At 44.6% G+C, this 23470-nt stretch overlaps 1 long non-coding RNA gene across 1 annotated transcript; it reads right to left on the bottom strand.

Moving 5' to 3' along the window:
* Positions 1 to 485: 485 nt before the first annotated feature.
* Positions 486 to 10596, bottom strand: LOC115505280. The gene is made up of 4 exons (XR_003965972.1): positions 10410 to 10596; positions 7478 to 7546; positions 4950 to 5717; positions 486 to 1175 (listed from the first exon to the last, which is right to left on the bottom strand). It is a non-coding gene; the product is annotated as an uncharacterized LOC115505280 (long non-coding RNA).
* Between the last annotated feature and the right edge of the window lie 12874 nt (positions 10597 to 23470).

The raw sequence follows: 23470 nt of genomic DNA, 5'->3' as shown, positions 1-23470 counted from the left end.
GCATAGGGCTGGGAGCCTGCTGCCTCTAGGGCAGTGAGGAGGTGGGACAGGGTGTGGGACACACCCTAAACAACATCTATTAAGATTAAAAACACCATCCGATGCCTGGGTGGCTCAGTTGGTTAAGGGACTGACTTGGGCTCAGGTCATGATCTCACGGTTCATGAGTTTGAGCCCCGTATCAGCCTCTGTGAGGACAGTTCAGAGCCTGCAGCCTGCTTCGGATTCTGTGTCTCCCTCTCTCTCTGCCCCTCCCCCACTCACACTCTGTCTGTGTGTGTGTGTGTGTGTGTGTGTGTCTCAAAAATAAATATTTTTAAAAATATTTTTTAAAAAAGATTGGAAATGCCTGGGTCTTGTGGGTTCTTTTATGAACCCCTTATTGATGTTTGAAAAGCTTCATCGCAAAAACACATGTCATGGTGGGTTTGTGGGAAAGGCAAATGCACCAAAGACTGACTCAAATGTCAAAGTCGTTGTTTTTGTCACCCACTGCTTCCTTTGGGTGTCTAGCAGATGTTGGGGAGGGCTGTGCAGCTGGATACCTAGAGAGCCTTCCATCCTCAGGGTCTCATGAGGGGCAACCTTTGGCACACAGCCTCTGAGTCTGGAATATGTTTGCTGCCTGGGCCTTCGGACAACAGGAAGAGGTCAACCTCAGTCCAGTGAGTGAAGAGCCCTGAGTTCAGGACCAATGTGTCAATCTACAAATGAGGCTCTCACTTCTGAGCCTTGTTTGCAAACCAGCTGCAATACTGTCGTACCAACCCCAAGCCTTTACACGGCTCTCAAATCGCATGGCTTGAATAATGTGGCGATCATCCTGCTATGCCCTTTATTTCACTGATGTGGGCCTGAGCTCCAGCGGTGAGAGGATTCTCCCAAGACTACAGCAAACCTGTCTTGTCTCCTGACCACTGCCCCACCATGTTGTAAATACCTGGACAGGAAAAAACAGCATTTATTTCTGTCCAATTCTATTTCTACATTCCTGAGCACCAGTTCATGCAAAGCACCATGGAGGGTGCATAGACATACCTGTGACCATGGCACAGTTCCTTAAGGAGCGCCTCGGTGGGTGGGATGTCCCTGCTGTCTTCATATTCCCTCAAATCCCCACCAGCCTTTCCTGGCCCTCGTAGTCAAAATGCTGACCCACTGTTGTGTTGGGATGGCTGGTGGGGAAGAGGAGAAGGAAAGAAACATTTATCTCGAGACTACTATATTCCAGGCACTCTATACATTCTCGTATTTGCCTCTCAAGCCACCTTCTTTTTTTTAGATTTTTTTTTTCAACGTTTATTTATTTTTGGGACAGAGAGAGACAGAGCATGAACGGGGGAGGGGCAGAGAGAGAGGGAAACACAGAATCGGAAACAGGCTCCAGGCTCTGAGCCATCAGCCCAGAGCCCGACGCGGGGCTCGAACCTACGGACCGTGAGATCGTGACCTGGCTGAAGTCGGACACTTAACCGACTGCGCCACCCAGGCGCCCCTCAAGCCACCTTCTAAGATAAGTACCGTTACTTCCATTTCCAAATGATTAAGAAAAGTTGATGGACTGAGGAAGTGGCTGAGCTTAGATTTGAATTCAGGTCCTTCCACCAGACCACACTGTCACTCTTTAGCCTTCTCTTCTTCCCTGAGCCATCCTCCGGTCCCCTCAGATGCTCACACGCCTTAAGAACCTTTGACAAGAAAGTTCCCCTCCCCCAGAACATAACACCAAAATCCTGCCTTGTCATTCTAGGGAACCTGAATTCTAAGCTGAAGGTCTTCCTTCTCACTTCTCAATCTCCACACTACCACCCACCCCACCCTTCCATGCCCCTCCTGTTTTTATAACATCTACTTTCCTGTGAAGCCACACTCTCAACCATTAGCTATACCCCCTGCCCCCGCAAGGCACTGTATTCCAGGCACTGAGGCTTCCCAGACCCCACCTTCCCCTTCTCCTCAACCTCACCTCCAGACAGGCAGCCCAGGTATTGTCAACTCCTCTATTGACAGAAGAGGACATGAGAGCCCAACAAGGCTGTCCTTCCAGGAGGATTTCCCTGCCCAGCCCACACCTCCACTCTTCAGGGTTTCTGCTGCCAGACCTCACTGCACCACACTGTGTGTGGTTCCCATATCATGTTACATGTGATTTTCATGCCCTTTTCCTGGGGTTTCTCCATCATTCCAGCCCATTGCTTGGGTTGTACCCTTTCATTCACAGCTAATCTTATTTTATCTTATTCTAGCTGCTTAGCTTAGCCCAATATTTCCAAATTACACCTGGGAATATCCTCTGCCCGCAATGTCCTTTTGTCTTCCTGGTGAACTCTTCCTTCCAAAGTCAGTTCAGACAATAGCCAGTTTGTGAAAGCCTTCCCTGGGTACAATGAATCCCTCCATCCTCAAGGTACCCACAGCCTGTCTATTGTAACACAACACAGAAAGTCACTGGGAATCTCTCCTATTTCCTAGACTCAAGCATCTTCACTAATGGGACACTTTTTTCTTTGTCAGTTTTGCAATCTGCAATCTCTAACCTAGAGACTGATGCACAGGAAATGTTCAGTAAATATTTCCTGAGTATTGCTTGTCTATATATACCTGATGGGGTAGAACTAGAACCAAACAGTGGAAGGTTCTGCTCCACTAGACTCCAAGTTCCTCAAGGGCAGGGAGACAACTTCTTCCATCAGTGGATTGCCACTGTGCCAACAGTCCAAGTGCTAAAAATGCAGAATGAGCCACCCCAGGCTATGATCAGTTCCCCATTCCAGGGGATGTCTAAGCACTGGATGCCTTGACAGAGTCACTGATGCCTTGACAGAGATTTGGGGCAGGCAGCTGCACAAGGTATTTCTGAGCTCCCTTTTAGCCCCAAAGACAATGGTTCCATGGTGAGCAAGAGGTTGGTTTATAGATCAAAAGATGGACAGGAAAAGTAGATGCAGAAGAATGGAAGAGAAAGAGGCACAAAGGTGGAAAATAAAGGGTCCGTGAGGAAAGGGAGGCTGAACACTGGTGAAAGGGAGGAGATTGGAAAGATTGGATGGAAGAACAACGTGAGAGAGTGGGGGCTCATTAGCCACAGGGAAGTGCTTGCACACCATCATGACCAGCTGCATGAGACCCCCGCTAGTCCAGAGGCAGGAGTCATAGAGAATGTTAAAGCTGACATGCTGAAAGCCACTGCGACAAGAAATCAGCCAGAAATGGATTTCATGCCCATTCCACCAAAACATGAACCTGAATCCTAGAAAATCAGTTGCAATTGACAAAAATCAAGCCATACATGAACACAGGGAAAGCCTTACTGCCCAGTGCCATCCGGCTCCTCTTGACATGCTGCAGCCTGGCCAACCCTGAGTCGACACGCCAGGAGCACCAGGCCCAGTACAACAGAATTTGCAGAGGGCAGCCCACCCCCAGCTCTGGTGACCACTGGCTTCAGAACCCATCCCTTTCCCAAAACATATTGCATGTTACAGGCGGTGAACCGTTGGCTGAGCTCTGGGACCAGTCCACCTTCCAGACATGAAATAACAGGAGACCTGTACTCATGTGACTTCCGCTGCAGATCCTGCTCTACCTTCATTCCCTGTTCTTACCAACACACAGCTACCTGGTGCCCCAGGACCGTTTACAAAGTAGCTGAGTAGTCACGTTTATAGAGTATCCATTATGTCCAGACACTGAAGCAGACCCTTATGTGGATTCTCATGCTGACTCCTCAAAATAAGCCAATAAGTATCATCACCGGTAGATAAGGAAACTAAAGTTCAGAAAGGTTAAATAATTTTTCCAAAATTACACACACAACTATTAAGTGGCAGAGCCTGGATCTAAAGTTTATTTATTTACTTACTTATTTTTTGAGAGGCTGGGGAGAAGGGGTAGAGAGACAGAGGGAAAGACAGAATCCCAAGCAGGCTCCGCACTGTCAGTGCAGAGCCCAATATGGGGCTCAAACTCAGAAACAGTGAGATCATGACTTGAGCCGAAGTCAAAGTCAGATGCTTAACCAACTGAGCCACCCAGGTGCCCCCCCTCCCCACCCCAGTCTAGATTTAAACCAGTTCCAGCGCCCATGACCCAGTGCCATCCAGGAATGGAGACTTGTTCCCCTATCCCCTATCCCAGAATCCCTGCCCACATGTCCCCTCCTCTTCCGCTCAGGCCCTGCTTTGCACACTCCTGTCTTCTAAGTCTCGCTCACCTGCCCCAGGCTCTCCTCCCTGTGTCATGCCCTGGCACCTGTGCCTGTGCCCCTGAGGCAGCCGGAGGACAGGTGCCGGGCGAGCCTACCCAGGCACCTCCCAGCTGTCTCCTGCCCCGTCTCACTGCTGTGGAGGCGGGCCTGCCTGCCCTTTGATTGCCAGCTTCAGAAACCCGCCCCCATCACCACTACAGAGGTTAACCTTTGCATCTTGCTGTCCACATCTCTTCGGTCCTTCCCCCCACAGAGCTGGTTTGAACACACACTGAGACCTGAATGCATCCCCAGGCAGCCACTGACAGATGGCTGAATCAGCTTCTTCGCTGTAATCGAACCCAGGAGCACCCTCCGCCCTACACTGAGCTTACACTTGCATGGCTCCCTTACCACGGTTACTTGACTGTAAAGAAAGGGAGATCTCAGCCCTGGGTCTGGCCCTTCTCAGACTCTGATCCTCTAGGTGGGGGCGGGGGATGGATTTCAGCTGTGGGATTAAAGGTCTTTCACTGTGCAGCTCTGAATTCCCTTACCTCACAGCTCTGCACCTTCCTCATGGCTGTGAGGTGAGTGCTCCTCCCACACCTGCAGCCTGCCATGTGCGCATCGTGTGTGTGTGTGTGTGTGTGTGTGTGTGACCTCTTGCCCGGATGCGCTCCGGTTAACCGCTGCACCACGCAGGGCAGGGGGGAACCTGTGGGGACAGGCGCAGAGAAGAAAGATGCCGATGAGCCAGTACCTGTGGTCACTAAAGCAGCTTCGTTTTCCTAGCACTCCCTGGGTTGATTCACTTCCAGCTGCAGCTCCACAGGGTGAAGCGGGTCCTGAGGAAGTGGTCAGAAGGCAGCAGAGAGCGCTTCCTTTCACTCAAGGCCTCCAGGGCAGAAGCGAAGCCTCGTAACATCTCCATCCGAAATCTCTCCTGCCCCACAGCCCCTCTCTCCAGCTTACAGACGCACATTTTTGTGTTGTCCATTTTTTCAGATCCTCCTGTACCTGTGTGGAGTTTTCCTTCCAGGTGGGAGATCCCTGTGTTCACAATCATTGGAGCTGGAATACCTCTTAGCACTCAGCTCTTTGCTCGCCCACATGTTCGTGTGTTCACTCGGCATCCACCATGTGCCCTTGGCACAGACCCTGCCCTTGGGCTTCACACAGTGTGACCATGCAGCATGACCTCCTCATTGTCTGTCCAGCTGGAAATCTGAGGAGAAGAACCTTCCCAAGCCACACTGAGCATCTCTTGGCTGGTGGCATAGCATTTCCAAAAATAAAATCTCACAGAGCAATTACATATTAAAAATGTTATAGTCACAGGTTTCTTGTGCATGGATGTCTCCTTTCCTGCCTCATGTTCTCAACGCTTCAGGCATGCAGGGGGCATCTTCTTGCATTGGTAGGCAGTTTCGTGCACAAAGTCAGTGGACACCTGATAGTTGATTGTGTCCCAAGAAACTAAGTCCAGTCCACGCTAAAGATATCCATGTGCCATGTGGCACCTCTCATCCTGAAAGGAAGATTAAATGTTATTGTCACTCTGACACTCCTCTTGAATCAGGCAGAAAGCTTCTTAGTTTTATTTTAATCCTAAATTCTGCCACCTAAAACTTGGGGAAGGTACAACCCATATTATTAAGGATTTGAACTATCAGCTAAAAATCAGCTGCTACGAAGGGAATGGACTATACCAGAGAGAAAACACCTTGCCCCAAACCTAAGGAGAACACTGAGGACCAGGGAAAAAAGTGAGTTAGTTAGCCTCCTTCAGGTTGCTAGTGGCAGAGCAAGGGCCAAAACCTCTATTCTCCCTATATCAGTCAAGGTCAGCTGTGTCCCACAGCAGGCTGAGAACACCCTGACCTCTCTGGCGATGTGGCTCAAACCATGTGACATTTTAGTTCAATTCAGACAAATCTATCATGTTCTTTTGTCCCCAAGGTAATTGGTTTTAGCAACTTCACATTTGTCCCCATCTAGGAGTAGCGATTGGATTTCTTGATTATTTTGCTGGACTGGAAAAAGTGAAATGGTATTTGTCCTCTGGATGATTTCCCTCCACGAGAAAATATCCAAATTTCTAACAAAAGACAAAACAAAACAAAAACCACCAACATCCAGCTCTCATAATGGAACCGTGAAGGGAGTGGAAATGGGGAGACCCAATTTAGGAGCCCAGCCCTGAAGGCTTAGGCAGAGAGAAGGGTTTCTATAGGACCACTTACATGTAGGAAGGATGCAAAAATCCTTATAGAGTGACTGTACTTGCCCACTGAAATCTAAACTTGCCCCCCCACCCCACTGCCCCATAGTTGGTAACAACAATCCACTTTTCTTCGAGGGACCACCTGCCCTCCCTCTCTGTCCAAGTGGTTCAGTTGCAGCTGATCCCACCTAGATGCCCTCCTGACCAGTCATTAAAACCATGAATCCCACTGGCCCCAGTGATTGGAGCTGAGAGATGGGCCAAGACAGATTCTTGGTGATATCATCATCTGAGTATCTGAATCCAGCAGGGCCTTAATCTTGGAGTCCTACTCCTATGCTTTACAAGTTATGGAAGTCATAACATTTCCTTCCCTTCCCTTCCCTTCTCTTCTCTTCTCTCTCTCTCTCTCTCTCTCTCTCTCTCTCTCTCTCTCTGTGTAAGCCCATTTGAGTTGGGTTTCTGTCACTTGGAACCAAAAGAGACCTACCTAATGAACCCACAGCAAGAACACTGAGTGGGTGGTCAAAGAGAATGAGAGCTTCAGTGAAAGGGTAGTGACAATATTTTTGGGCACCTGGCCTGAATCCTGCTAGCTCCTGAAAGAAGGAAAATTCAGCACCACCCAAATGGGGGTGTGGTGCAGGCCCTAAGGAGGTGCCCTGGTGCCACAGCACAGCTCACCAAGATAGCAGAGCTCATCCTGAGCTGACATCTAGTCCTCCACCCACCTAACCTTCCAGTGAGATTCAGGGTGAGAATATGAAACTGCTTTTGATGAGGTTTCACCCACTCTGACTCCTACAGTGCTTTCCGGGTCCCCAGAATATAATTTTTCATTTAGAGGCACCCAAAGATGCCCAAACTAGAGTTCATCATCAGCCACACTTTTTTCTATTGCTGAAACCCAAGCTTCCTCCATTTATAATAGACATCTAACCCCAAAGTCCTTCTTTCTCTGTGACTGCTGTCCCTCTCCGTGTTCGTCCGGCACAAATAGGGTGGACATCGGCCCTTTAACAAAAGTACAGTATTAGACCTTCATGACTTACTGCAAATCCTACCTTTTGAGTAGATGCTTTGATTTCTTGTTGCCTTTCCTGGTACATTTCCTGCTGATCCTTCCTTCCCATCTAGAGTTGGAAAGAGTAGGTACGTTACAGACTAATGTGCCACCACACAGCCAGGAGCTAATCAGTCATTCTACCAACCTCTGCTGACCATCAAGCAACACACACCACTGTGAGATACAGTGGAACACACCATATCCCCTGTCCTCAAGGATTTTACCCAGCAAACCATCAGAGGGGAACTTATTTCTAGCTCTCACGTTGCAAAATGGGCAGGCTAGAGACACAACACCTCTTTGAAGCCCATGCCATGCTGTGTGCTCTACCTATCTGGCCTCATCTATTCAAAACACATTTACAAGATCTGGCAAAATTCCCTTCCCAGAGTGTGACCAATGCAGGTTGCCAGTCACTGGGAGTGGGCAAGGGGAAGGTGCGAGTGTGGGCGTCCTTGGTTCTACATTTGATATTTGAGACCCTTGGGGCCAAGCTCTGCGCTGCCTCCAGACCTCAGAGCAGGTGGCCCAATCAGAACAGGGCACTGAAGCAACGGAGTCATCACGTGACTGTAACTGATTTGCAAGACCAAGGATGGCAAGCACTGTAGATGCCTCCAAATTAGCCCTGGGGTGAAAGGGAGAGAAGTCCTATTTGAGTGAGGTTGGGGGAATGGACAGAGAGGGGGCTTGAAAAATTTAGCTCTTCTTGTTTATTTCAACTGTATGTTTAAAAACAAACAAGTAAGAAATTGCTGCGGCTGAGGTCAGAGAGGTTTTTTCCTGTTTTCTCCTCCAGGGTTTTGATGGTTTCCTGTCTCACATTCAGGTCCTTTATCCATTTTGAGTTTGTTTTTGTGAATGGTGTAAGAAAGCGGTCTAGTTTCATCCTTCTGCATGTTGCTGTCTAGTTCTCCCAGCACCATTTGTTAAAGAGACTGTCTTTTTTTCCATTGGATGTTCTTTCCTGCTTTGTCAAAGATTAGTTGGCCATACTTTTGTGGGTCTAGTTGTGGGGTTTCTATTCTATTCCATTGGTCTATGTGTCTGTTTTTGTGCCAATACCATGCTGTCTTGATGATTACAGCTTTGTAGTAGAGGCTAATGTCTGGGATTGTGATGCCTTCCGCTTTGGTCTTCTCCTTCAAAATTACTTTGGCTATTCAGGGCCTTTTGTGGTTCCATACAAATTTTAGGATTGCTTGCTCTAGCTTCGAGAAGAATACTGGTGCAATTTTGATTGGGATTGCATTGAATGTGTAGATAGCTTTGGGTAGTATTGACATTTTAACAATATTTATTCTTCCAATCCATGAGCACGAATGTTTTTCCATTTCTTTATATCTTTTTCAATTTCCTTCATAAGCTTTCTATAGTTTTCAGCATACAGATCTTTTACATCTTTGGTTAGGTTTATTCTCCGAAGTCAAGGGAATTAAAAGCAAAAATGAACTATTGGGACCTCACGAAGATAAAAAGCTTCTGCACAGCAAAGGAAACAATCAACAAAACTAAAAGGCAACCAACGGAATGGGAAAAGATATTTGCAAATGACATATCAGACAAAGGGCTAGTATCCAAAATCTATAAAGAGCTCACCAAACTCCACACCCAAAAAACAAATAATCCAGTGAAGAAATGGGAAGAAAACATGAATAGATACTTCTCTAAAGAAGACATCCAGATGGCCAACAGGCATATGAAAAGATGCTCAACCTCACTCCTCATCAGGGAAATACAAATCAAAACCACACTCAGGTATCACCTCACGCCAGAGTGGCTAAAGTGAACAAATCAGGAGACTATAGATGCTGGCGAGGATGAGGAGAAATGGGAACCCTCTTGCACTGTTGGCGGGAATGCAAACTGGTACAGCCATTCTGGAAAACAGTGTGGAGGTTCCTCAAAAAATTAAAAGTAGACCTACCCTATGACCCAGCAATAGCACTGCTAGGGAATTACCCAAGGGATACAGGAGTGCTGATGCATAGGGGCACTTGGACCCAATGTTTATAGCAGCACTTTCAACAATAGCCAAATGATGGAAAGAGCCTAAATGTCCATCAACTGATGAATGGATAAAGAAATTGTGGTTTATATACACAATGGAATACTACGTGGCAATGAGAAAGAATGAAATATGGCCTTTTGTAGCTACGTGGATGGAACTGGAGAGTGTTATGCTAAGTGAAATAAGTCATACAGAGAAATACAGATACCATATGTTTTCACTCTTATGTGGATCCTGAGAAACTTAACAGAAGTCTATGGGGGAGGGGAAGAAAAAAAAAAAAAGAGGTTAGAGAGAGAGAGAGCCAAAGCATAAGAGACTCTTAAAAACTGAGAACAAACTGAGGGTTGATGGGGGGTGGGAGGGTGGGTGATGGGTATTGAGGAGGGCACCTTTGGGGATGAGCACTGGGTATTGTATGGAAACCAATCTGACAATAAATTTCATATTAAAAAAAAACAAGCAAGCAAAACCTTTGGGCCCATTCCATGGAAAGATCATTTGAATGAAGCTAGCAAGCAATTAGCAAGAAGTTGTCATCAGGTGTGTGACTGAATCTCCGCTGCTCAGTGTGCCCAGAGTACCCCCTCCACCCCACCCCACCCCCAGAATTGTCCCTGAGCCCAAGCCCCACTGTCGTCCTCCAAACGACCCCCAGGGCTGCTCCATCCGGGAACACACTCCCCAGCAGCTGCCTGCTGCCTGGGGCTTTCGTCTCCTGGCGCGGCTGCAAGCCTGGTCACTTTGTTTGGGGGAGGCTCTGACACAGCCTGAAAAGTCAGGGTTTCCAGAGTTGAGACACATCAGAGGCTGCTGTGCCCACACGGCCCTGTGCGGGCTGGGCTGAGAGCTTGCGTGTTCCGAGCGCAGTGGAACATGTGCGCTCCCCAACCACCGCCCCGCCAGTGACAGCCCTCACCTTGTTCCACAGGGCGGCCGCAGGGGCGTAGAGGGAGCCCCAGCCATGGGTCTTCTAGAAAACCGAGCCAGCCTCCAGGCCGCTGGTGTCCTCAGAATCTTAATGGAAGCAAAACACCCCTGAAAACGCAGGCATCAGGAGCCAGACGGAAGCCCGGCGAACAGAAAAGTCAGAGATGCTGGGCTGTGATCGGGCTGTGCCAGGAGCAGCTTCTGGTGTTTGATGCTTGTCAATTGTGAGTGTGCATCCTGTTTGCCTAAGTTGCCTAGAGCAAGTGCACGTGGTTAAGTCTGTACACACAGGGGATATATTCTTCATCTTGCGTGCATGAATGTGTGCATGAATACGCAAATATGCATATATGAATATGCAAATAGAAAGTATATCAGCATCTTCTCACGACCAAGTAAAGTAAGCTTTGAAGTTAGCTTTGGCTCCTTGACTCACTGATAATCTAAGACAGTATTTCACACTCATTAATAACCTGTCCCTAAACCAAAGGACATAAACAACATCCTTTACCTTCTTCGTTTTCCAAGTCACCAAAGCACAGTTCTGTGCTTCAACAGCAGAGGGAAGCACTTTTCTTACTGGAAAGGGAAAGAAGAAAACAAGTCAGGAGCATTTGTCTCCCCCTCAGCAGCTTCCTCAGGAAAGATCTTCACAAAGAGGATGTTCCATTGATCAACAAAGATTTATAGAAAATGTAAAGGAATACAGAACCCCCCCAATTTACTCACTGTCTGGTGGGAGATACTGAAAAGTAAATACCAACTTAAGAAACAGTTATAACCTCACAGTAAGAGCAGGCACAAGTGCCCTGGGAGCCAGGAGGAGGGTCACCAGTCTTATGGCACAGAGAAAATATTGCAAGGTTGTAATGCTCAAGGTAAGTCTCCAGTGAGAGGTAGGAAGCAACTAGGCTACAAGGGAGGGAGAGTCATTCAAGGCAGACAGAAGAGCATGACAGGAAAGCAAAGGCATGTCCTGTAACCAACCATGCTGGGGGCTCATCCTGCTTTATTTTTCTCTATGACACTCAGTGCCATGTGACATTTTATACTTTTATATGTGTATTGGCTGTCTCTGCCAACTAGAATATAGAATAGTCCCCTGAGGGCAGGACTTTGTTTTGTTCTCTGCTATATATCCCCAGCATCTAAAACTTGCTTAGCATGTAGTACGAATCAATAGATGTTGCTGAATGCATGCATGCTGGAGAGGAGTGAGAAACGAAGCTGGGAAGTTCAGGTAAAGTGGCCCCCACGAACACTGGGGCCTTGTGTGTTACGCTTGCGAGTGTGAACATTACCTTGGAGATCCAGCACAGACAGGGTTTACAACCTGGCAGCACACAGACAAAACACATGCGCGTTTTGCTTGAATGTGTACTGTGGTTTGAAAATTGGGATATTTTGGGGCGCCTGGGTGGCTCATTCTGTTAAGCATCTGGCTTCAGCTCAGGTCATGATCTCACTGTTCATAAGTTCAAGCCCCACATCATGTTCTCTGCTGGCAGTGCAGAGCCCTCTTTGGATCTTCTGCCTCCATCTCTCTCTCTCTCTCTCTCTCTCTCTCTCTGCCCCTCCCCTACTTGCACAAGCATGCTCTTTCTTTCTCTCTCAAAAATAAAAAAAATAAAAAAATAGGATATTTTATAAATATATCTGGCTTCCCTTAAAATGCAGAAATTGGGGACCTGAAGTCTTGAAAGACAAAGTTGCTAGTGCTGACAGCAGGTGGTCCTTTCATAAGACCTGTGCTGTCTTGTTCACCTCGTCTTCTCCTCCGGCACCTGTCTTGCATCAGGGCTTCCTTCCTCATATGTCACCTGCCTCCTCCATTTAGATAAATGGGTTTGCAAACTGATGTGGGAAACAAAGGCAAAAAAAAAATTAAATGTCCCTATAACATACAGCCAATTAACAAGTCCTTGAAGCAGGCAGAGTGACCTTCCTCTGAGAGCTCAGCTTCCTTGAGGTTGACACTTTGCAAGGCAAAAGGCGATTTTAGCTTAACCTTATTCTGACACCCCAGGATCCTGTGAGTCTACTCTAAAATATAGAAATTCCTTTGGAAATTTCCTTTATCTCTTCATCCCAAGATATATGTTAGCAATCATCCTCCAAGCATATGGCCCACCGATACACATCTGAAGGATCTTATGACTGAGGGTTTATTGAACAGTAATAAATGACATTTTCCTAACAATAGCTAGCCCCCTCAGGGTCCTAGAAACCTTGTTTCCAAATACCTTGGAGGCTTGTGCAGTCTCTGACCCCCTCCCAACCTGAAAGTATATACTGTAAAACCTTGGATTACAAGGAATTTGTTCTGCAAGACAAGCAAACATTTCTAATACATTTTAACTTGATAAATGAGTGATGTCTTGCAATGTGAGTAGTATGTGACACCGAATGTCACATGATCACAACCAAGCCAATGGTTCTTGAAATTCGCTTTGATATATGAGTGCTTTGAATGGAATGAATTTCATTCCATTTCATTCCATATCTGGAATTAATTATGCTCGCAAACCAAAGTTTTATGTAATCAGTTACCCCTCACAGTCCCAGTGCAGCTCTTTCTACCGCTGGATCCTGTCCCTGTGCTTTAATAAAACTACCTTTTTCGCACCAAGGATGTCTCAAGAATTCTTTCTTGGCCGTTGGCTCTGAATCCCAACACTTCCACATCACAACCACTAGCTTAGGTTCAGAATATCTGGATAAAAATCATATCATGATAGGGACACCTGGATGGTTCAGTCGGTTAAGTGTCTGACTTTTGATTTCGGCTCAGGTAATGATCTCACAGTTCCATGAGTTTGAGCCCCACATAGGGCTCTGTGCTGACAGTGCAGACCTTGCTTGAGATTCTGTGTCCCTCTCTCTCTGCCCTTCCCCTGCGCTCTCTGTCTCTCTCAAAAATAAATATTTTTAAAAATCCCACCATGATAGTGAGTCTCCAAAATAATCCCCCAATGAGACACGCCTTCCATTATTTATGTCCTCCACAGTGAATCTGAGCTGGTCCTGTATAGCTAATAGAATGTGAGGGAAATGACACTGTGACTCCCAAGGTCAGTTCATAAGACGCCAGTCACCACAGTCAGGAGTCTGACTATGTATGCCAAGGCCACCATGCTGGAAGCAACCCTAAACTAACAGTGTGGAGAGGCTGTATAGACAAAGAGAAGACTGGACAGTCCCCAAGTGTTTCAGGCATCCCTTCTGAGATGCCAGACATGTGAAAGCCATCTGGGACACACAGGTCAGCTGTCACCTACCTGCAACAATATACAGTCATATGGGAGACTCCAAGAGAGCCATCTAGCTGAGCCCGTTTGACCCACAGAATCATGACAAACAATAACAAATTATTTTTAGCCACCATGTTTGGGGTGGCTTGTTACACAGCAATAGAGAACTAAATATCTACATTACCACTTACTAGGGATGTGGCTTGGGGCAAATTATTTAGCATCATTAAGCCTCAATTTTTTTCATCTTTAAAATAATGGTGATAATAGGACTGCTTCAGAGTTGTTTGAAATTCAAATTCGGTCATGAATGGAATGTACTTAGCTTTGAAGCTAGCATGTCATGAGTGCTTAATAAATGTTAATCATTATTTTGTTTCAGTTCTCATTAGTATTGTTGTTGAAGACTATGGTGGGTAGTTATCTCTCAAAACCAGCATGCCAAAAAGGGAGCGGAGGCAGGGAAGGTACTGATGGACAGATGACAGTCAAGGAGGGTATACATGTAGAAGACAGGGTGGTGTGTATATTTTGATATCCCAAACTCTGAAACACCAGGTAGTTGGCTATTTATTTCATTTTGGTGTCTGTACTAAGGATTCTGGTGAGTCCTATCAAATCACAATTCATTAATCCAAACTCATTCAAAAATATTTATTGAGCACTGTGTCAGGCACTGTTCTAGGTGATCTGGGAATACAGCAGTGAACAAAACAGATAAAGACCCCTTTCCTCATGGAACTTCCATTCTAGTGTCGAGGGACACATACCAAACAAATAAGTAAGTAAAATATATAGTATGGCAGATGGTGATACGTACAATGGAAAAAAAGTTAAGAATGGTAATGAGTGTGGCATGGGAGAAACTAGATTGTAATTGTAAGCAAGTAGGTCAAAAGAAGGCCTCCCTGAGCATGGTGGAAAGTGAGCAAAGAACTCTGGGGTGGGGAGGGACCATCATATAGAAGGATCCAAACATAAAAAACAGCTGGAAGCTCATATTGTTCTATCTACTGATTATCAATCACACTGGTGGATATATATGTTTTCTCCCAATGATTCTGTAAGGCAAATGTTATTATATGTTATCTTTAACTTACTCAGACACTTGTTTATCCTATTGTACAATACATCTCTTTCAGCTACTTTAACTTCTTTTTGGGAAAAGGGAAGATGATGTATTGGTCAGGTTAAGTTAGGTTAAGTAACAATCCCCAAATCACATTCACTTATCACAATAATAGTGTATTTCTTATTCACAACAGCCCTTAGTGGCTGGACTCCATAGAGCCTTCATTCAGAGATTCTTCAGCTGAGGCACACCATTCACATTGCCAATCACAGCAGCAGGGAGGAGGAAAGATGGAAAATTGACACCCTGTCTTAAATGCTGGAAGATACAAGTCACTACTTCTCTCCTATTTCATTGACCAGAGCAAGTCATGTGTAGCTCTGTGTGTGTGTGTGTGTGTGTGAGCACGTACACACACGCATGATCATCCTAAATGCCTAGAAGTAAAAGGAAATAGATATTAATGAATACTTTAATGTCTACCATAGATGGATACATGGATAGATAGAAATGATAGATGACAGTAATGATAAATAATAGAGATAGATAAAGTAAATAAAAGAAAATGAAACAAGCTTAGAAATGAAAAATAATTTGCCTACTATCAAGCAGTAGGTACAAACAGCAGGTAGTTCCAAGCAGTTTGTAAATAGCCAAGTCAAGATCATAACCCGGATTCATTTAGATTTCATTTTTTTAATGTTTACTTATTCTTGAGAAAGAAAGAGACATAACATGAATGAAGAAGGGGCCGAGAGAGGGAGACACAGAATCCGAAGCAGGCTCCAGGCTCTGAGCTGTCAGCACAGAACCCAACATGGGTCTCCAACCCACAAACCATGAGATCATGACCTGAGCCAAAGTCAGATGTTTAACCGACCAAACCACCAAGATGCCCCTGTAATTCCTCTTATAGGAGGTCCAAAATAGATTAGCAATAATGTTCCTCAGTGGAAATCTTGAGAATGAGGAATTATTTCCTTAAATTTCATTGAATTGTCTTTTAGTTACGTGACTTCCCTTTCACAAATATTGCAGAATGGAAATACAAACCACAATTGGTTTTCAAAGATGGGCTGACGATTAATTTGTCATAAATAAAAGTTTATGAATCAATATAGTCACCATAGGAATGACTAAAGGCTTGGACTGTCACTCCTGATAACATCCAAAGAGGCTCACTCATCTTTTCAATCAAATAGCCAGCGGAGACAGCTCTAAACTGATCTACACTATGGTGTAGACCATAATAAACATTCTAAAATGCCCAACATTATTTATTTGATATAACTATAATTAGGCAAACAGCAATGTGCCAGAGTGAGCCTTGGATAGGCAATATGGCCCTTGGTAAATATTTCAGGTATTTCTGAGCAACTCAATGAGCCGAGTGGCTCTGGGATACAGAGACAAACCGATCAGAGCTCATGAGGCCGGGGTGGGGCTCATGTGAAGGGTGTTCTGGGGCAGTGGGGGGAGATCTTAGAGTCTTGGGGGAAGAGGAGAGCCACAGCTTCCGTTCTCTGCTGTGCTAGTAGTTGTTATTCTTAAAACAGAGCCTCTTTGATGTGCTGTACATTAGCATGTCATGCTCCCTCAAATCAATATTCTTTTTCATGTGGGGATTTTGAGTCATTTTTATACTTCCTCTTTTAAAGTTCCTTAAACCCCAATAAATAAAAATACTGATTGCCTGCTCTTGGAGAACACAAAATTTCTATACCAATGATACAAATACTCCTTGTTTCTCCTCATTGCCCCCTGGTTCTTGAAACTGGATTGTGTAGACTTCCTGACCCCTTGAGGTTAAGGGCTGTGGCCATTCCCACCTAATCAATAGTGTTCATAAAGTATTTATTTTACCTCACTGAACAAAGCACCTCTTTGGTTTTTTTTTTTTTAAGTTTATTTATTTTTGAGAGAGAGACAGTGTGAGCAGGGGAGAGGCAAGGAGAGAGAGAGAGAGAGAGAGAGAGAGAGAATCCTAAGCAGGCTCCACACCATCAGCACAGAGCCTGATGCAGGGCTCAAACTTATGAAGCCACAGATCATGACCTGAGCTGAAACGAAGAGTCGGATGCTTAACTGACTGAGCCACCCTGGTGCCCCCAAAACACATCTTTGAAAGAAGGATTAACATATTTTTATCTGATAACTACCTGCTACACATATTTCTGGCACATTTTTTTCTACATTGGACCTTTTCTTTTAAAGAACATACTTCAGGCTCCCCATTCCCCAGACTAAACCAAAACTTTTTTTTAAACCGAGGTATAATTTACACACAACCCCATATTAGTTTCAGATGTACAGCATGATGATTTGATATTTTTATGCTTGCAAATGAACACCACAATATGTCTAATTAATAGTCTGTCACCTTTCATAGTTATAAGAAATCAAAATTTTTACCATTTTTCCATAAGAAATTTGGTACCCATAATTTTTTCAAAGAGTATTATGGGTTTGATTCCCTCCAAGAACTACTGGAAAACATAACTTTGGAACTTTTATGATAACTAATGTTTTTTTATTTAAAGTAATACTGAGACAGATACTAAATGTGACATTCTGTCCCAAATAGGTGTAGAGAGTATAAAGTTAATGCGTTTCTGAGTCTTAGGTCTCACCAGGCTGTGAGTACAAAATAAGAACTTTACAGGACAAGTCCAACCAGCCTGGTGCCAGAAAGGGGTGCTTCAGTGAGTGGTCCCCACCTTCTGGGTTCCTCAGAGGGTTCCTCAGGTAGTGTCCCCCTGTCTCCACCAGGAGGTGCTGCAGTGTGGTGGTTAAGAGCCTAGGCCTTGAAGTCCTACAGACAGATGGGCTTGAACCCTGCTCTCCCACTTACTGACTTTGTGACCTGTGCCTCAGTTTACTCATTTTAAAACTGGCACAATAACAGTACTTACAGATTGTTAAAGAAGAGGATATGTATACAGGATCTGGTGTTGGCACCCAGTAAGAACAACTCTTATCACATGGGAGACTTTTGGCAAGATGTAACACAAAAACCAGTTGAGAATGGCTTAAACATGAGGATTTATTCTTTCAATTAACAAGGAGTCCCCAGATAGGATGGCTCCAGGACTGGTTGGTTCAGTGACTTAGAGTGATATCATGAGCAACTTCTTTTTCTACTCTTCAGCATGTCAGATTTTCCTCAGTTAGGCTGCCATCGTGTATGAGAAATTTATGTATATCATCCAGACAAGAGATTGCCCAGAGAGAAAATGTCCTGCTTTTACTACAACTTGATTTTTAACAGCAAAGAAGCCCCTCTCTTGGAAGACTTCATTTACCTACACCAGTTGCTAGTGAGGAGAATGGGTTTGCCATGATTGATTCACACTAACCAAGATTTACCTCTAATCTGGGAATAAGATCACTTCCCCCAGGAGTATGTGCCCCTGAAGTTGGGGGAAGGAGCACAAAAGACTTGTGACTGAATCCCACCTAGAAAATTAAAAAGTTGAGAGACTGGCTTGCTAAGGGCTCTGATGGTGTGTGCAAAGTGTCTGTGACCTGTTGGGATACAACAGCATTCCCAGGGTTTGTGGCTGAGGCATGTTTTCTGGGGACAAAATATGAACCACACATGACCGCCATCTGGTGGGGTTGGGTTGGACACTCTCCAAAAGGCCTGCAAAGAATAGAGTTAGGGCGTGAGAGGAATGAGCTGGGAGAGTAGGCGATGTGGGTCAGAGCTGGATGCTTAAAATTGGTACCCAGGATTATGGATATTGGTAATGTCAAAAACTAGGATTGAGGGGCATCTGGATGGTTCAGTTTGTTAAGCTTCCAACTTTGGCTCAAGTCATGATCTCACAGTTTGTAGTTTTAGCCCAGTGTTAGGGGAGGGATTCTCTCCCTCCCCCAATCTCTCTGCCCCTACCCAACTCATGTTTTCTCTCTCAAAATAAATAAATACACTTAAAAAAAATCTTTAAAACAAAAAACGCTTAGGGTTTAAGTGGAAATAAGTGGCCGATATAGGCTGGAGAACAAGATCATTGGAGAAAGAAGGCAAGGACCTGAGAAACTAGAAAAAAATAATGTAAAATGGACATTGAAATCCTCACAAGCTGTGACAGAAGCAGTCCTGGAATGACAGGAACCCCAAGAGTAAAGATGAGAGAGGGCAAGTGAAAACGGGTTCATTTGCAACCAGGAGAAATAGTGGATGATATGGTTTGTTGATGTAAGATTCAGAGAGTGACTTTTAGGGCATGGAAGATTAGGGGACTGTCTAGTCTCTCTCCAAGCTGAGCGGTGTGAGGGGTGCAAGAGAAAACTGACCTGGAAAGGATTCGAGGGAAGTAGTTTTGGCTAGAATAAGGAGGTGAAAGAAAGGTGGAAACAAATTAAAGATTTAGGAAATTTTATTGTTGATTGATTTTGAGTTCCAGAGGGCATAGTGGAAATGACTGGGAGTGGGTGAGGGAATATGGAAGAATATTCCAGAAGGAAGAATGTGAAAAGCGATATGGAGATTTTTTTTCCAAAGGTGATTTATTTATTATTTATTTTGAGAGAGAGAGAGAGAGAGAGTATGTGTGATGAGCAGAGGAGGGGCACACAGAGAGAGAGAGAGGGAGAGAATCCCAAGCAGGCTCTGCACTGTCAGTGAGGAGGCTTGAACCCACAAACCGTGAGATCATGACCTGAGCCAAAATCAAGAGTCACACAGTTAACCGACTGAGCCACCCAGACACCTTTATAGGGCTTCTTGCAGTGATAAAATTAACAGGAGTCAAGGGCATGTGAAATTTGCCTTAATGGTTTTGAGGAAGAAAGTTGTGGCAAGGCTTTATACCAAGAGGTAGAAACAGGTGACAAGGCCTTTCCAAGTGTCCTGCAGAGTCTGGAGTGGCTTACTGACCCCTGTGATGAAAGCATTGAGGGCGTTACTCCAAGCACATTGGGCTCAAAGTTCCCTGCTGATCCTGCATTACACCATTAGGTGGTGTAGACTGAGGCTGGAGATGGTAATTTTAACCAAGCATAAGCTAGGTCCTCTCTTGACCTGCTGGTAGATACTCAGACACCAGGGAAGAGATAGAACTTTGAGCATCCAGACGTTAATAGCTAACATTGAGTATGTAGTATATACTGGGTACATGATAGTTTTACATGTATTAGCACACTTGATCCTCAGAATGATCCTCTCAGGGAAGTGCTATATACCTATTAACAGGTGAGAATTCTGAGGCTTAATGAGACTGCAACTTATTGTGATCTGTCCAGTGCCATCGTGAGAGATGAAGAGCAAATATGAAACCAGACAGTCTGCTCTTAAACTGCCTCATTTACCTGGGGAACTTTTTAAGTCATCCTGGGTTTAAAACTTATTTTTTATCCCTTATTCATTTAAAAATCACAAATGCAGTATTTACCAAAACAAAAAACAAAAAAATGCTCATTCAAAAAGATACCATGCACCCTTATAACTATTATGTTATTAACACAAAGATATGCAAGCAACCTACATGTCCATCAATAGAGATGAATGGATAAAGAAGATGTGGGACAGATGATAGATGATAGATAGATAGATAGATAGGCAGGCAGACAGGTAGACAGATAGATACACATACATACAATGGAATATTAGTTATAAAAAAAAGAGTGAGATCTTGCCATTTGCAACAACATGGTTGGGTACCTAAAGGGTATGGCACTAAGTAAAATAAGTCAGGTAAAAACAAATACTATGATTTCACTTATATATGAAATCTAAAAACCAAAACAAATAGGCAGAAACCTAGAAATTAAGACTGATAAATAAAGACAACAAACTGATGGCTGCCAGAGGAGCGGGGGGTTAGGGATTGGTGAAATGGATGAAGGGAGTGGGAGACACAGGCTTCCAGTTACGAAATGAGTAGTCACAGGGATGAAAAGTACCACACAGGGGATGTAGTCAACGGTGCTGTAATAGCGCTGTGTGGTGACAGATGGCAGCTACACTTGTGGGGAGCACAGTACATGGAGTTATCCAATCACCATGTTGCATACCTGAAACTGACATAACATTGTGTGTCAAGTATACTTCAATAAAAAAGGGGGAAATAGGGAGGAGCCAAGATGGCAGAACAACATGGGAGTTTTTTGTGTGTCTCATGTTCATGAAATACAGCCAGACCAACACTAAACCATCCTGCACACCTAGAAAACGTATCTGAGGATTAACACAATAATCTTCACAACCTGAACCACAGAACTCAGCAGGTATGTGGTATGGAAAGGTGAACTGGGGGAGAGAGAAGCCATGGAGGGCAGGGAGCCACTTTTGCATGAGGAGAGAGGGCTGAGATGGGGGGGAAGAATACAGGAAAAGTATCCCCCCCCCCCCAACAAAGCAGCTGGAGAGAAAGTGGAAACAGCCACAGGGACTGAACTAAAGAGGGAGAAAGGAGAAAGGAGAGGGTTTAAATTCTGTTAAAACTATAAACAGGGGAGCACAGAGGCTGAAACTCTGCAGCTCAATACCCGGTGGCACTCTGGTGGGAAGGGTGAATCCCCAGGAGTAGAGTGGAGTCCAGGAGTCTTCAGGCCACACAGGGAGAGGTGGTTCCCTTGCTGGGAGGACACGTGGTAGAGGCTGTGTGGCCCCTGCACAGGCAAAGACCCCAGTGGACCCAGGAGAAAACCACATTTGCTGGTGCTGGAACGAGGTCACTGAGGGTGAAGCCTGGTGCCAGATGTGTGATGTGATTTTCCATATTCCCTGAAACACTGCTGCTACACAATCGTGCAAACTTTTTCTGGGATGGGCTGGCACCCAGCCGCAGTCTCTGGGTGTCAGCAGCAGCACAGTCCCACGAACGTTCCTGGGTGCAGCCAGCACCCGGCCATTGCTCAGTGAGACCTTCCACAGAGGGGCAGAAAGGGTCAAAGCCACAGTCCCTCAGAAGTAAGGGGTCGAGAAGCACAGCCTCATCTGAGACAAAACTCAGGAGGAAGGTTCTACCTAGGGCTTGGTCATGGACTGTGTAAAAGCGGGGAGTGGAAGGAAGCTGAAGACAAAGGATGGGTGCACGATTGCTAATGAGGGAGAACAGAGTTCAGATACTAGAGACTGGGTAGCTGGGTGACACCATTTTCACCACTCCCACGTGTGCGCACACACACCTACGAGCGCCACAACAATCCACCCCAGTAGGCTAGCAGCACCATCTAGTGGAGTACAGAGCCATTACACTAAGCCCCACCCAACTGGGCCAACCTTGCTCTTCAGGAACACAAGTCTCCACCTGCTTAGTTTATGGACTATAAAAGGCTTCATAGTTTGACTTCTAGGGGAAAACCAAGTAATTTCAGTCATATTTCAATCTGTTCGCTGGACCATCTATTCAATTTTCTTTCTTTCTTTCTTTTTCTTTTTTCTTTTTTCTCTTTTTCATTTCTTTTCATTTTCTTGAATACAGAAAGAGAAAAAATTCATTTTTATTTTCAATTTTTATTAAAACTATTTTTCTTTAATTTTTTTCTACTATATTTTCTACTTTTGTGTAAATTTTTTTCAAATTCTATTTTACTTCCATCATTTCATTTTAGTCTACTTTAGTGTCAAATTTTCAAATGATTTCTTTCCTTTTTTTTCTTTCCCCTTTTTTCTCTAATCAAGCCCCTTTCAACACCCAGACCAAAACACACCTAGGATCTAACAACATTTATTAGGCTTTGTGTGTGTGTGTGTGTGCTTGTTTTTAATTTTTTAATTTTAATATTTTTTCAATTTTAATTTTTTTTACCTCATTAATTCCTTTTCTCCCTTCAAAATGACCAAATGAAGGAATTCATCCCAAAAGAAAGAGCAGGAAGAAACGACAGCCAGGGAATTAACCAAGCAAGAGCCAGAATTTAGAATCACAATAATAAGAATACTAGCTGGAGTTGAAAATAGAATCCCTTTCTGCAGAGATAAAAGAAGTAAACGCTAGTCAGGATGAAATAAAAATGCTATAACTGAGCTGCAATCTCGAATGGATGTCACAGTGGCAAGGATGGATGAGGCAGAACAGAGAATCAGAGATCTAGAGAACAAACTTATGGAGAATAATGAAGCAGAAAAAAAGAGGGAAGTTAAGGTGAAAGAGCACAATTTAAGAATTAGAGAAATCAATAACTCATTAAAAAGGAACAACATTAGAATCATAGGGGTCCCAGAAGAGGAAGATAGAGACATAGGGGTAGAAGGGTTATGTGAGCAAATCATAGCAGAAAACTTTCATAACCTGGGGAAAGACACAGACATCAAAATCCAGGAAGCACAGAGGACTCCCATAAGATTCAACAAAAACCGACCATCAACAAGGCATCTCATAGTCAAATTCACAAAATACTCAGTCAAGGAGAGAATCATGAAAGCAGAAAGGGAAAAAAAGTCCCTAACCTACAAGGGAAGACAGATCAGGTTTGCAGCAGACCTATCCACAGAAACTTGGCAGGCCAGAGAGGAGTGGCAGGATGTATTCAATGTGCTGAATCAGAAAAATATGCAGCCAAGAATTCTTTATCCAGCAAGGCTGTCATTCAAAATAGAAGGAGAGATAAAAAGTTTCCCAGACAAAAATTAAAGGAGTTTGTGACCACTAAACCAGCCCTGCAAAAAATTTTAAGGGGGACTCTCTGAGGGGAGAAAAGATGAGAAAAAACAAACAAATAAATAAAGACCAAAAGCAACAAAGACTAGAAAGGACTGGAGAACACCACCAGAAACTC

Source organism: Lynx canadensis, chromosome F1 (genome assembly GCF_007474595.2).
Source record: "Lynx canadensis isolate LIC74 chromosome F1, mLynCan4.pri.v2, whole genome shotgun sequence".
Taxonomy (NCBI): domain Eukaryota; kingdom Metazoa; phylum Chordata; class Mammalia; order Carnivora; family Felidae; genus Lynx; species Lynx canadensis.
Note: the sequence above shows the minus strand (reverse complement) of the source record. Positions and strands in the feature narration are given on the sequence as shown.